This window comes from Canis lupus, chromosome 23 (genome assembly GCF_003254725.2).
Source record: "Canis lupus dingo isolate Sandy chromosome 23, ASM325472v2, whole genome shotgun sequence".
NCBI classification, from domain to species: Eukaryota; Metazoa; Chordata; class Mammalia; order Carnivora; family Canidae; genus Canis; species Canis lupus.
In genome coordinates this window covers 3,697,118-3,712,845 of record NC_064265.1, presented here as the reverse complement: position 1 = coordinate 3,712,845, position 15,728 = coordinate 3,697,118, and the positions used below count along the sequence as shown (strand labels likewise).

Sequence of the window (15,728 nt, the reverse complement as noted above, 5' to 3'; positions counted from 1 at the left end):
ATGACAAAAGCTGGTAGAGAAACTAAATTAGTATTTAAGGGACATTTATAGCCTCAAATGCTCATATTACAAAAGAAGAATGGTTGATAATCAATGATCTAATTTTCTATCTTAAAAACACAGAAAGAAGAACATAAAATTAAGGCTTCTAAAGAAGTAGAAGGAAGGAAATAACAAAGATAGAATAGAAATTAATGAAATGGATAACAGATATACAATAGAGAAAATAAAGCCAAAGTTGCTTCTTTCTAAAGAATGATAAAGTTGATAAATACCTAGCAAAATTGATCAAGACAAAAAGAGAGAAAATACAAATTACCAATATCAAGAATGAAAAGGGACATCACTACAGACCCCATGGACACTGAAAAGATAACAGATTTTATGTTACATCTGCCAGTATCTATGACAACTTAGATGAAATGGACGAACTTCATAAAAAGCAAACTTAGCAAAACCGACCCAAAATAAATATGAAAATCTGAATATCTCTTTATCTACTGAAGAAATTATATTCATCATTTAAAATCTACCCAAGAGAAAAACTTCAAACACATATGACCTCATTACCAAACACTAAACGAAACAAAGCAAAACAGCTCACCTTGCAGTAACCTTTTCAGAGAAACAGTTGAGACGGTCTCCTCCTATCCCTCCCCCTGCCCTCTCTCTCTAAAATAAATAAACAAATCTTAAAAAAGAAAGAAGAAATGATCACAATCCTGATGTCAATATCTGAGAAGAATATTATAATAAACGAAAATTATAGGCCAATATGTCTCATGGACACAGTCAGTAACCCATAATCCTAAATCTGTTTCCTTCACTCCAGGCTCAGTTCTAGGTCATCTCTTCTCACCGTGAAACCTTTCCCTAGGATTCTAGACATGCATAAGGTTTCAAAGACTATACTTAGTCTTGTGATTGCTCACATTTTTCTCTTCAGTCCAGACCCTTTGCATTCACCCCATCCACCTCTATACCTCTGCCATCTCTCATCCACACAACTAAAATGGCATCCTATATGGTCTCTCTACATCTAGTCTTGCCCAGGTCCCATCCATTCTCCCTACATCACAATCAGGGTGATCTTTTCAAAATGCAAATATTATCAGTCACTCTATAACCAGAAATCATCCAACGGTTTCCTTCTCTTTTCTGGATTAAAACAAAACTTTTGTCTATGAGGACCCACCTCATTGCACCCACCCTAATTTCTCTAGCATAATTTCAAACCATTTCCACGTCAGACTCTTGGCTCCAGCCACTCTGTCTCTTATCATATGGCTCATTTTCCTTGCTCACAGTTTTTTTGTATATGCTATTCTCTACACAGACACTCACTTTTCCTCCTCAGATCCTCCTAACCAAATCAAAATTTCCTAGCATATGCTCTCATAGTACCTCTGTCCTTTAATCTCATCATCTATCAAAATTGCAACTTCACGTTTCATTCATGTAACGATTTGCCTACTGACTCTCTAACCTATTGGATTTTAAGCTCCCTGTTGGCAAGAACTTATTTCTCCTCACCATTCTATCCCCAATAGCAAGGCCTGCACCTAGCTTACAATAAATGCTCAATAAATTATCTGTTGAATTAACAAATCCTTTCCTGTAACACAGTTAATCTGCATTCAGTTAATGTGAACATTTTTGTTTCAAAAGTATTTTAAAGATACAGTAGAAAAAATACAGTAGATCTCCTTTACATACGAGATGCATATCTTATTAACCAAACATAAGCTAAATGTTCTTCATTTGAATTTATCTCATTGACTTATTTTTTAATAGGTCCATAGAGTTTTTAATAACTCCAAGTCTCTCTTCAAACATCTATAACACATCACAGTTTAGCGGAACATTTCTTCTTCTTCCTTCCATCACTGTAGAATGTAGGTAACTAAATATGGAAAGTGATGGTAGTTAAACATATATTTGGAAAAGAAAAGAATCCTTTCATACTATAGGTTCTAATTCTTCAATGGCTCTATTATACAACTTGGAACTTAGCAAATGGAGTTTCTTGAAAGCAAGTGTACCCATAATTGGGGAACGGGAGAGAAGGAAAGAAAGGAGAAAGGAGAAATGGAGGCATTTCTGGCAAGGGGCAATAAGAAAACAAGCTCTGGTGCCACTGTTACTCTTTCCTTCTCCAGTGATATTTCTGCCTCCATTTTTCTATGACCCGCATCAAGCCAGATAGGTGCAAAATATTGATCCATATCCATTTGGCATTCCATTTAAGCGGTTACAGTAGGGTAAAACTCGAAAGCCTCATGGATTGCAGAGATATATCTTTAAAAGGAATTAAGTTGGTACAATACTATTCATTGTTCAAAAGTTAATACTAGCTCCAATTTATTCTACTTGTATTCTTTAAATCAGCTCAATTTTCATGATTCAATGTCAGGCAAAAAAAAATACTACAGTAAAATATGAACAGCAGATTAACTGCTAATAGGTATGGGATTTCATTTCGGAGATAGAAATTTTCAGGAGTTAGATTGTGGTGATGGCTGAACAACATAATGAATATACTAAAATACTAAAACCACTGAATTGTAAATTTTTAAATGGCAAATTTTATGAATCACATCTCAATTAAGATATGAACAGTTATCACAAGGAGCCTTCAAAGTTAAGAATGTTTTCTTTTCTAACACTCTGAAGATATTTATCCTTAATTAGGAGCAAAGAGTTTTTCAAGCGGCATTTAGGATAAAAAGCACCAAAAACTCTAAGATAGTACCTGGAAGTTTTTGTCTTACTTTCCCCCTTTCCCTAACCAACATGCTTCTTTTTGTGGAGTCTTCTGATTTCATCTGACATTACTTACTAAAAATCAATGATACTTAAAAATATACAAAGCATCCCAAATCAGGTGAGGGTTTTTCTCCTTCATCAATTTAGTTTGTCCTAAGCTTGGATTTTCTAGAAACTGCTCACGGATGTGAGAACTGCTGGTTTCTTTTCTTTCAGATCCTTCTCCACTAAGTCAACGGGGTTTTGTTGAATACAGCTGAATTGGCTTTTTGAAACTTAGCGGATACAAGGCTCTGCTTCTGCCAACGTAAGGGACGTACTGAAAGCTGAATTCAGGTTCAAGAAACAAAAGACGCACAAAAAAGCAGGTCAATTCTCATCACCTGGAATCATCTGTTTCTTATCTCCTTCTCCAGCCTTTTGCCTTACACTCTCACTAGAGTGGTTCCAGCCACTCTATCGTTTATCCCATTTTCCCTGCCACTCCCAGGGCCTTTGCACATGCTCTTTCCTCCCCACAAGACACTGCTCTCCCCTTTGTCTCGTTGACTTCCACTCCTCTTTCAGATATTTTTGGCCCGAGCCAGACCCCCGAGGCAGTCGTCTCTGCCTTGCCGCCAGGAGTACGCTCAATACACGTGGAGAGTGGCGTCTGCAGAGGAGGTTCTGGGCCACCCCGGACGTGACTTGACCGTGAAGACCTTTCGCGAGGACCTCGGGGAGCCAGCGGCGGGCTGCTCCGGGGCTCGGGGGACGCGCTCAGGGCCCGGCGGAGACGCGGTGGGTCGGGCGAGGGCCGGGCTAGCCGCCGGGGGCCCCCGCGGGCGCCGCCGTCCCTACCCGCAGCCCGCGCGCCAGCCCCGGCCCCCGCGCACACTCACCGTCCGCCCGCACCGGGCCGCGCGGCAGAGCGAGCAGGAGCAGCGCCGCCGCCCACAGCTGGGCGCGGGGTCCGCGGCTCCCGGCAGCCATGGTCGCGGCGCGGGCTCGGGCTCGGGCTCGGGCTCGGGCTCGGGCTCGGGCGGCGGGCGCGGCTCCCCGGCCGCAGCCCTGGGCGGTGCGCCCTCGCCGTGCGCCCTGCGCTCTGCCCCGCCGGACCGAGCCGCGCGCGCCGCTCCCGAGGCCGGGCGCCTGGAGCCGCCTGGAGCCGCCCGGGGGCCCCGAGCTCGCGGGGGTCTCGTTCGCGGCGCCGGGGAGGCGGCTGGACGCGGCTCCGCCCTCGCGCCGGGCACCTGGAGGCCTCGGGGCGCCTCCGGGGCGGAGGGGGGCGCTCGGGGGGCGGGCAGGGGAGGGGAGAGCGAGCAGAGCCGCCGCCGGAGCCGCCGCCGGAGCCGCCGCCGGAGCCCCCGCCGGCCCAGGGAGGACAGTTCCCAGCCGAGGCCTCCCGTCCGCTGCCTCCTGACCGTGCAGTTGGCGTCCTCCCACGGGGAGGAACGCGGTTGAGAACCGGAGGACTCTAACTTGCCGACCTCACTCGACGAGTGCGACGCGCGGCCCACCCAACTCCGAGAGGTGTGGCCCGAGAGTCCCGGGGAAGGGGCATCTGCAGGAGCTTCCGTCGCGACCCCCCAGGTACGCGCGTGGTTCCCGACACCCGCAGCGCCGACGTGGGCTTGTCGCCGTTTCAGACCTCCCCAGTCAGGCTCCCTGGACCTGGAGACCGCCTGAAATTCGGATTCTGTCGGTCTGGGCTGGGAATCCACCTCCTAAAGTGTCCCACTGAATCCTGCCGCAGGAGCCCCTGCTCTGAATCGGTTCCTTTTCTCAGCTCACCTCACCCCTGCCCGGTCCGTAGCAGTGGCGTAGTTCAGGAGGGAAGGTGCGTGTGCAGTCTTCACTGCTGGAGGCATAAAGATCAGTATCATAACTGGGGTGCTGGTAACATCGTACAGGTTTGTTTGTTTGTGTGTTTGTTTGATTTATAAGAAATGGGGCTTTTATTGTTCCTGAGGGTTTTGTTTGCTTTTTTTTTTTTAATAATTATTTTTTACTGGTGTTCAATTTGCCAACATACAGAATAACACCCAGTGCTCATACCGTCAAGTGCCCCCCTCAGTGCCCATCACCCAGTCACCCCCACCCTCCGCCCTCCTCCCCCTCCATCACCCCTAGTTGTTTCCCAGAGTTAGGAGTCTCTCATGTTCTGTCTCCGTTTCTGATATTTCCCACCCATTTCTTCTCCCTTCCCTTCTATTCCCTTTCACTATTATTTATATTCCCCAAATGAATGAGAACATATAACGTTTGTCCTTCTCCGACTGACTTACTTCACTCAGCATAATACCCTCCAGCTCCATCCACGTTGAAGCAAATGGTGGGTATTTGTCGTTTCTAATGGCTGAGGAATATTCCAGTGTATACATAGACCACATCTTCTTTATCCATTCATCTTTCGATGGACACCGAGGCTCCTTCCACAGTTTGGCTATCGTGGACATTGCTGCTAGAAACATCGGGGTGCAGGTGTCTCGGCGTTTCATTGCATCTGAATCATCGGGGTAAATCCCCAACAGTGCAATTGCTGGGTCGTAGGGCAGGTCTATTTTTAACTCTTTGAGGAACCTCCACACAGTTTTCCAGAGTGGCTACATCATACAGTTTATAAGCCCCTTCCACCTTCACATACTGGTCAGCAGATCCGTAGTGAGTGCCTGACCCTGTGGGGGGCTGCCACAAACAGGCTCAAACTTAAGACACATACTTAAGGAAGAAGAACAAGTGATTGATGCTAAAATAAAAGGAACAAACACTTGTCCCCAAGACAATGAACTAGGACACAGACAGGAAAAGACTACCTACTTTCTTTTTTAAGGTAAAAGCTGGAATTTGAACCCACATCCGATATACTATAGGTCTCATTTTTCAGCTTATAAAGTTTTTGAAGTGTACTGAAAAGATATCTCCTTTCCTTGTTCCAAATGTCAATGACAAGGCTATAGCCTTGGAATTATTATTCCAAAGTGATTAATCCCTTTGTGAATTAAAACTTTGCTTTTAGGGGCATCTGGGTGGTCATTCCGTTAAGTATCAGACTTCTGATTTCAGTTTGGGTCATGATCTCAGGGTTGTGAGATTGAGCCCTGCCTTGGGCTCTGTGTTGAGCATAATCTGCTTAAGATTCCCTCTCTCTCTCTCTCTCTCTCTCTCTCTCTCTCACACACACACACACACACACACACACACACACAGTCTCCCTCTGCCCCATCCTACCCATACCTTAAAACAAACAAACCGCTTTACTTTTAAAATACAAATACTCTGGGGCATTAAAGTGCAGTGAGGCATGACAACCATTCACATGTAAGTGTAAATTAATTTTCTTATCTACTTCTCTTCTAACAGCTAGCTGGCAGCCTAGGGAGTGAGACTTCACATGTCTGGGTTGGAGGGGACCTTTTAAAGTCTGATTATTGCTGAGAAGGAAGGGGAGGGGCAGGAGGCACCTGCAGGATCTACTGACTCACTCCCTCACAGTCTGTGCCACTGTATTTAAAATATAGCCAATTGACTATTACTGTCTAATCCTAATGACATTTAATTTTTTTTAATTTTTATTTATTTATGATAGTCACACAGAGACAGAGAGGCAGAGACATAGGCAGAGGGAGAAGCAGGCTCCATGCACCGGGAGCCCGACGTGGGATTCGATCCCGGGTCTCCAGGATCGCGCCCTGGGCCAAAGGCAGGCACTAAACCGCTGTGCCACCCAGGGTTCCCCCTAATGACATTTTAAAGTTTGTCTTTCTTCGTATCTGTCTTGGCCTGTCCTAATTAGAGATGGCATGCTCTAAAGGTTTGGGACAGCCGATTTAGAAAACTGCTTGGCACTTTCATATAAAGTTAAACCTACATCTCTCCTATGATAGAGGATTCCACTTCTACATGTATATCCAAAAGAAATAAAACTCACCTCCAAAACAAGATTTGTATGCAAATTTCATAGCAGCTTTAGTCACAATAGTTAAAATTGGAAGCAACCCAAACATCATCCACAGATGAACAGAAACACAAACTGTGTCATAGTCACACAATGGAATGCTATTTAGCAATCAAAGGAATGAACTACTGATACACTCAATAATGTGGTTGCCGAGTGAAAGAAGCCTTATACAAAAGAGTTTATACTTTATGATTCCATTCATATGAAGCTCCACAGGGGCAAAACTAATCTGTGGTGACAGTAAATACTATGCTTACCTTTGACAGGGCAGAAACACAAAGGAACTTCTGACGTAATGGGAATGTTCTATGTTTTGATGAGAATGGTGATCACATGTGAGTATACATTCGTTAGACCCCACTGAACTTATGCTTCAAATCTGTGCATTCCTTTGAATGTTATTTATGCCTTAATAAATAGCAAATACTTCAGAATTTGCCCTAAAGAATAAATTGGCTTAATAGAAGAAAGCTCAATAAAAAGACCACATATAGAGATGTGGGCAGGGTTGAGAGAACCAATAAGAAACAGTAAAGGTCTTGGGACTGTCAACAGTAGGAAGCCATCACAACTTGAGGTCTGAAGGTAGGAGGGAAGGTGAGGTGTTACCAAAACTCAGCAAGAGCCACAGACAGGAAAGAAGTTTCCTGAAAGGAATGTTAGTTATACATAAAGGAACAAAAATCGCTGCTGCTTATCCAGTAGGAAGGGAATGGGGAAGAAATACCCTAACATCTTTTCCTTTGACTCCTCAGATTCCTCCTTATGCCTCCTATTGGCTGAGCCATTTGATAGCTGCAAGGCAAAGGAGCACAGGTGCCAGAGTCCTTAGAGATCATCCCCTCAAGGTACAGAGTTGGTCAGAGAAGGGCAGGAAATGGAGCTGGAAAGACCATTGGAAAACAACCACATAGTCCATCTATTCTTTCTTTCACATGATGAAGAGAATTCAAAACAAAACGGGGGAAACATAAAGTCCTATCAGGTTCTGTATGTTGATTCAATCATATTCTCACTTGGAGCTTAACTGTAATACTAACCACCATCAGTGGTTATTTTCACATGAGTGCTATTTCACACAAAAGGCAAAGGGAAGAAGTAAGTAACAATAAAACATGCATGCTAGAGGCCCATTTCCATAACTGGTCATGAGGCCTTATTCGATAATCATGGCAATGTTCCCCCTTCCATTCTATGAGCATCTTGACCTACATGACGTTTTTTTTTTTTTTTTTAACTGGTGGGAAACTTTAACTCATACTAAGAATCTATCTTTTTTAGTTTGCCATGGTTTCTTGCTGATTATTGTCACTGGACATGGGCGTCCCCTGGGATCTGGACATTGTCATCCATACCTTATTATGTAGCAGCTACCCAATTTTCCTTGGTAATCAGGATCAATCACCAGCCAGTACGGTGACCTTCTCTGTTTGCTGGAGAGCAATCTTTGCTTCCAAGTTACTAGCATATGGCTGTGTATTTACTGGTGAAAGTAGGTCTCCTTTGCCCTTTGCCCACCCAAACCTTTCAGTTCACCAATCTAAAGATTGTGGGGATGGTATCCAAAACTTTGGGAGGTGGGTTATTAGGTAAAATGGAAAGGAGGTCATTCCCACTTCTGCTCCTTGGTTTTTAGGCAGTGGATTCTGTCTATAAGAGAAATGACACCATGTATTGGCTGCTGGTTTAAGACACATCTGTATGCTGGGTAAATGCCCTAAGCTCTCAAAGTGTTGTCACCAGGTGTGACCTCACCTATCAAGCCACCTGCTTCTGGGTAATAAGGCATGCAGTAAAACTCTACTGCCCTACTGCCTTTGCTGCAAAATCAGTTTCTTGGTTCCAGATGATGTAATGCATGATTCTATGGCAATTGATGAAACATTCTATGAGTCCATGGTAGTCATGCTAGTAGAAGCAAAGAAGGCAAGGAAGGTAATATATCTAGAATAAGGATCTATTACAATGAGAACAAATAACTGTGACTGTGAAAAAAGGATCCAATACAAATAACCTTTCCCCACATACCCAACAGGAGGGGTCTACTAGGAAATGATGCTGTATGGGGACTCTTGGTGGCTTCTGCTGTTGGCACATTGGACACTCAGCAGTGGTGGTAATCAGATCAAATCTAAGAAGATGTTTGTATTATTCCACTATTGCATGGCCTCCATCTCTGCTGCCATCATCCCTACATATCTGCTTCCATTATAGAAGTACAGATGTGGCTGGAGAAGAGGTACCTGACAACTAGAGTGTGGGTCCCATTCTCCAAGTGTCCACCTGATTATTAAGGGCATCCTCTCCACTGAATGCCTCTGGGGGGCATGGGCTGCATATATCACAGGCTTCTAATTCCAAGAGGTCCGTGCTGATAACATTGTTATCAGTCTTCCAGTCTTGAACTTTTCAAGTCTCTGACCAATTATTTTAGGCATTATCCATAGATCTGTGCAGATTCATGAACAAGGCCATGAAAACCAAAGTTCTATCCATTGGGAGAATTTCCTTTTGCTACTTTTTTCTTCATTGTGGTAAAATATACTTAACACAAAACCTATCACTTTAATCATTATTGTAAGTATAATCTGTGACATTTGGTACATTCATGTTGTTGTACAACCATCACCGCCATTCATCTCCAGAAATTTTTCAGCATCCCTAACAGAAGCTTTGTACCCATTAAACAATAAATCCCATTTCTTCAGCCTCCCAGCCCCTGGTAACCACTGTTCTACTTCTAGTCTCTCCAAATGAACCATTTACTCGGCTAATAACTACCAAACAGGTACGAAAGCCTGTGTTGGTTTATTCTAGTAATGACAACATTCCAAGAAGAACAGGTATCAACACTTGTTTATCTTGAAGATGAGCCACTAATATTTTCCAAACTCTTCTGGCTTTTGCTCTGGCAAATGGGAAACACTGAATGACCAGACATACTGGTTCATACCTGTTGTTTACAGCTGTTGTCCCAGTATCCCATCCAATTTCATATTTGACCCAGATTTCTCATTTTCTGAAGAAATATTTTTTTTGTTCTGAAGAAATATTATTAATAGTAGAATTAACATTAAGTCAGAATGGTAGTCCTCGATCCTGTACTTCTTCTGGTTTGTGAATGTTCTCATCTAATAGTGTGTGAGATGCATGTGTAGTTCTCACTTGAAAAATGATTAAACATGAAAGCTATCTAGTGAACTATCTCATTTTCCCTGATCTTCTCCTAATGCCATGTAACCAACTTCTCACTTTTAAGGACAGTATGCAAACCAATCAATTATATAATCAAGTATGCTCAGTCCCAAGTGGCTTGGGACAACTCACTCCTTAGAGCCTGTGATTATGATAGGAAAAGTATTCAAACCTCCTGTCAGCCACTTAATTAGGTGATTTTCAGTGACCTGAGATGCATGAGGCCACCAGTCAGAAGGTCAGTAGGAAAAGTGAGACATGATAGGTTAGATTTATGTGAAATATGTGCACAAAATAGGGACTGGATAATTTGAACCTGGAGCAGTTAGTGTATACTTTGAATGCTCTTACTACTTAGAATGATCATTTATTGTACAGTGTAAATCTAGTTATTAGTTATTAGTTATTTTTAGTAACTATTTTGCAGTAAATCCTTTTGGTAACAATGAATTAAGAAAGGAAATGCATATTTAGTGAAAAATCAAGTACTGTATTTCCATTTATCAAGGCAGTTAGTAACGAACATGTTAAGTCGCCCAACATATTTGTCAGTATTTACCACTCATCATGGACCCGAGGAATATCTCTGACAACATGAAAATCAGAATATGTGAATCTACTAAAGAGGCATCAGCAATCATTCTAAAAGTTTGAGGGCAGCATTTAACATGTATAATATCCATTTACATATCATTCCATGAAACATGATTTTTCAATTCAAATGACTTTTAAATTAATTTCATTTTATTTCAAGTTTTCTTGTGCACGTACATTGATTCCATCAATGGTTAAATAATGCCAGCTTCACACAGTGTTATCAGGTACTTTAAGTAGAAAATCAGTCTACTCCAATTTTTTTTTATCAACTGTATACATGAAATCAATATAAACTTTTTGGAGGCTCATTCTGTCAAAGGAAAAACATTTGACATTATTTAAAGGCTATAATTTTTATTTTTTTCTAGTGATTATATACAAATTCTGGTGATAAAAATATCTACACTAAATTAAGAAACCTCTGGATGTTTCTAGAATTCTTGAATACATTATGATGCCTGTATGATCCATAATTTCACACAAGCTATGATATCCTATAGGCCTGAAAAACTTGCTCGGATTATTTATTTATTCACTATTGAATATATTTGACATATATATTTGTATATATGTAATTTGTATAAATTTAAGATGTACAAAATGTCATTTTGATACATTTATACATTGTAATATTATTGCCTTTGTATTCAATCACATTCCATAATTATGGCACAATATTGTTGTCTATATTATTTATAAAGTGCATTAGATCACTGTGGCTTATTCACTACTTGTTGCAAGTTTATACCCTTAAACAACATCAGTCTTATCTCCATCCCTAACTTGTATTATCTTATTATCTATTTGATGTTTCTTCCCTCTGTCGGATTTCTTCTTTTGGATTTCCTACATTTAACATTCTGGGTCTCCTGGATTCATTATCTAATTTTCTTGTTTTTTCCCTCTGGGGTTATGAGGATGGTCAAACACATGACACCCAACACTAGACAGATTAGACTGACAGCAGTTTAGTAGTCACTTATACTCACAGGGTAGGGAAGAAGGACACTGCATGCCATTTAGGGCCACATAGGGGTTGGCACTTGGGAACAGAGTGAGCAAGTAGGGGCTAAGTGACATAGGCTTTATTTATTTATTTATTTATTTATTTATTTATTTATTTTTTAATTTATTTTTTATTGGTGTTCAATTTACTAACATACAGAATAACCCCCAGTGCCCGTGACATAGGCTTTAAATAACAAGAATGTCAGGTGACCTCTGGTTCCTCTGGGAGGATGTGATTGTCCTGTTTGAATAATTTCCTCAGGCTGGTGGAGACCTGGAGCCTGCTACTCAGTGAAAAGCAGAAACTATGACTGGTCCCCGTGAGAAGGAGGGTTGTTTGGCTAGGGGACTTTATCCTAGGAATCACAATGAGAAGAAGAAATTGAGGTTAGCCATGTGAGGGCCTCCTGATTTTACCAGATGTCATGACCTAGGAGAGATAATTTAAGTGCTGGGTTTCATATCCTTGTTTGTTAAATGGGGATAATCATACCAATGCCTTATGGTTCTCACTATGATTAAATGAGATGTCCTATCACACTGTAAATGCAGCAAAGTAATTGGCTAAGCAATAGGTCTATAATTCTTCCTCTTCATTACCTGGGAGACACAAGGAAAGAAAGAAAGTGAGCCACTTAAATAGCTTTATAAACATTTAATGACAGACCTCCTAGCAAACAAATTGATGGTGTTGCTAGTGGGAGAGTCTTATCCTTGGAATGCTTTTAGAAGGATATACCCGGTTGTCTAGGATTGCCTATGTTAAACAAACTTATAATCTATGGATTCCTGGGGCATGTGTGCCTGGAGATATCATGTAAGTTATGGGACCATCTAAATAGAAAACAGAGTTGTCGGGGATCCCTGGGTGGCTCAGCGGTTTAGCGCCTGCCTTTGGCCCAGGGTGCGATCCTGGAGTCCGGGGATGGAGTTCCACATCGGGCTTCTGGCATGGAACCTGCTTCTCCCTCCTCCTGTGTCTCTGCCTCTCTCTCTCTCTATGTCTATCATAAATAAATAAATAAATCTTTAAAAAAAAAAACAGAGCTGTGTCATGACTTAGATGGGTCCTTGCGTGTAGGTGTCATAGCACACATCCCTTGATAACCTCATCTGTTGGAAGGTGGACAATGCAGGATCACTTTGTACCTGACGAAAACCTGTAAGATGATAGAGGCCTAAAGAAATGAGAAATAAGAACAAAAAACTCGGAAAAGATAGAAACAATGCGGGGAAAAGAAAACTTCAACACAATAACCTTACTGCTCTCGTGGAGATTATACAGCGTTAAAAAAATGTTGAACGGGCATTGTACCCTGTTGAAAAGAAGGCCACAGGCCCCAAATGGCATCACTTAAGTCACCAAATCTGCACTTAATACCTAATTGCAGTTTCAACTTCCTCCAAAATGTAGTCTCAATTGGTCAATCAAGAATTTTCTGATCAGCATCTATGAGGAATCTATCACGGGCACTCTCTCCATCCCCTCAAAAGAAGATGAGGTAATCCACCTTAGAAGACCCATTGTCTTTCCCCTAAGGAAAGGTGACCTAGCCTGAAACAATCCTTTCTTTTCTTTTGCTATTAACTTCTTGCCCCATCCTTCTTCCTATAATAACCTTCCATTTTGTACAACTCCTGAGAGTTCCTCAATGGGGTAAGATGCTGCCTATCTAGTTCATGAATCATTTATGAATCATTTAATAAAGCCAATTAGATCTTTATGCATTTACTTGGCTAGATTTTCTTTTTAGCAACCCCTCCCCTTCAAAAGGAATATTTAGAGGAAAAAAAAAAGATTTCTTAGGAATTAAAGTTTAAGATCAGAAATGGAAAACTCAATAGATGGGTTTGAAGATTAAACTGAGAAATCTCCCAATAACTATAGTGAAAAGACAGAGATAGTAAATATGGGAGAAAAATAACCCCCAGAATGCTCTTCCCCTGCACTCCCTTCATCTTTCTACATGCCCCCTTGAGGCACACCAAATACCTATTCCGCAAGTAATAAACTTAACACATGTTCATTTAACAAAGGCAAGTTTCTGTGAAAAGTCCAAAGTCCACCCAAAGGTTTCGAAAATTTCTGAGACCTGGGTTTTGAATTCCTGCCCCCACTTCTGGTTCTACTGTGACTGCCCTTTTATTTCCACCTAGTATCGACTCAAATGTGGACTTCATGTTGGTATACCTTTTTCTTTACATTTACCAAAACTATTCACTTAAGGCTTTACCTACCAGTCTTTGATCAAAAGATTTAGAAAAGTGAAAGTGTATTTTTGTGTAAATGCAAACAACTTAAAATGGAGTATTAGACTTCCCTATTCTTTTTTTTCCCCCTGAAATCCACTTTTATTCATATAAAAAAAATTCCCAAAGGATAGAGAAAGCATGTGACCCCCTATTTCCCAGAGCTCAAAGTCTCTGCCAGTGTTCCCTGGGGAAGTGAGGGAGAGCTCCCACTCTGGGGCAGGGGTCTTATGGGGGTAAAAGCCTTGTGGCCCGTAGTGGCCAAGTGCCTTCCTCAGGACCAAAGACAGGAAGGAAGGCCTGGGGACTCCTGCCCCCAGGAGGGTGAAGGGAGGGAGTTAGTGTGGGGTGTTTGCCCCAGTTTAAAAAAATCGAATTTCTAAAGATAAAAAGTTTAAAAAAAAAAACAAAAACCATTAGTGTCTTAGCTTCCTGCCCTCCCAGCACTCATCCTGTGGCCACCTCTTGCTCAGAGCTTTTTTTTTTTTTGAGATTAAACAGGCAGGTTTTTATTATCAAATGTAACAATTCTACGAAAACTCAGTGGTATTGTGGTAAAGTATTACTTCCTATCTTAAAGTCTTTCAGAGGTTTGGGCAGACAGCATCTTAAAGCATCTGGTATAAACAACTCTTTTTCTGATCTTAAGTGCCAGTTGTCACCAATCTTCACGCAAAATGGTTTTCTGGTGTTTTTTTCCTACTGCAGTTAAAGGGCTATTGCTGGTCAGATGAAGAGGGAACGTTTGGCTCTCCATTCAAGATGTTAAAGTAATGCAAAGTAAATAAAAATAGCAGCCACATAAATCTGCAGGGCATTGCATCCAAACACTAAGGACAGCAGGAGGAACTTAAGAAACGCATGTACATTTAATCAAATCATATTTTCCTCTTTGGAGTTACGCGAGGCAGCAGGACTAGCTAGCCAGTGTCTAATATTGCACTTTTGTAGCTAAACATATAGTGCTAAACACTGACAGCATCAATAGCTGCTCTAACCGCTTCAGTGTTTACCTCTCAGTCCAGCATGCTGACTATAATCCTATGCTTTTAAAAGTTTTAATTATTTGATAGTTAAGGCATTAGAGAGAAAGGTTTAAGGCTCTAAATATATACAAGCATTCACTTCAGTTAGTATATTGCTTTCTAGAATACACTGTTCAAATAGTCTGATTTTACAATATTAAAAATGGGATTTCTCTTATTAAAGTCCAAATCATCAGTAATGGGAAAAGTACAATATAAAATAATACTTACGGGATCCCTGGGTGGCGCAGCGGTTTAGCGCCTGTCTTTGGCCCAGGGCGCGATCCTGGAGACCCGGGATCGAATCCCACATCGGGCTCCCGGTGCATGGAGCCTGCTCCTCCCTCTGCCTGTGTCTCTGCCTCTCTCTCTCTCTCTCTCTCTGTGTGTGACTATCGTAAATAAAAAAAAAAAAAAAAAAAAAAAAAAATTAAAATAATACTTACGAAGCCACAATGTTCCTTACAGTTTAAACTAGAAATGAGGGATCCCTGGGTGGCTCATTGGTTTGGCGCTTGCCTTTGGCCCAGGGCGTGATCCTGGAGTCCGGGGATTGAATCCCACGTCGGGCCCCCTGCATGGAGCCTGCTTCTCCCTCTGCCTGTGTCTCTGCCTCTCTGTGTGTCTCTCATGAATAACTAAATAAAAATATTAAAAAAAAATAAACTAGAAATGACCAACTACACATAGCTGCCTCATTTTTGTTTTCGCATTTTGGCCCCTAGTTCATTCTTATTTACAAACTGGTACATGCTGAAGAAAAAGATGCAACTTTTAAGCTATGAATGTTTGGTGGTGGGTGCGCAAGATCTTCTGATTTATCCCAAAGTGTGTTAAAAGTCAAGTTTCATTGGCTTAACTGCAAAACATCATGAGGGCCAAGGCAGTGGGAAAATATTCATTTTATTTCTTAAGTTTTTGACTTAAAGATACCAAGACCTTATTCT

General features: G+C 41.7%; 1 protein-coding gene and 1 long non-coding RNA gene across 8 annotated transcripts in view; one reads left to right on the top strand and one right to left on the bottom strand.

The window, feature by feature from the left end:
* SUSD5 (sushi domain containing 5) overlaps nucleotides 1-15,728 on the bottom strand; it is a 91,649-nt gene that overhangs the window by 53,612 nt on the left and 22,309 nt on the right. The window contains exons 4-6 of one of the 6 annotated variants that reach the window (XR_007405155.1): nucleotides 15,228-15,419; nucleotides 12,020-12,106; nucleotides 10,815-11,862 (exon numbers count right to left, since the gene is read on the bottom strand). The exons of 3 other annotated variants lie outside the window; for them this stretch is intronic. The gene's annotated coding sequence lies outside the window, so the exon portion shown is untranslated. Of the gene's footprint in view, nucleotides 1-10,814; nucleotides 11,863-11,999; nucleotides 12,107-15,227; nucleotides 15,420-15,728 lie in introns of those variants that run through there. 2 more of the 6 variants (XR_007405154.1, XR_007405156.1) reach the window with 2 other exon arrangements.
* On the top strand, nucleotides 4,089-9,275 carry LOC112668810 (uncharacterized). 2 transcript variants are annotated; one of them, XR_003141891.3, is made up of 3 exons: nucleotides 4,089-4,338; nucleotides 6,973-7,041; nucleotides 7,462-9,275. It is a non-coding gene; the product is annotated as an uncharacterized LOC112668810 (long non-coding RNA). The 2 variants fall into 2 exon arrangements; XR_007405157.1 differs by having other exon boundaries at nucleotides 4,089-7,041.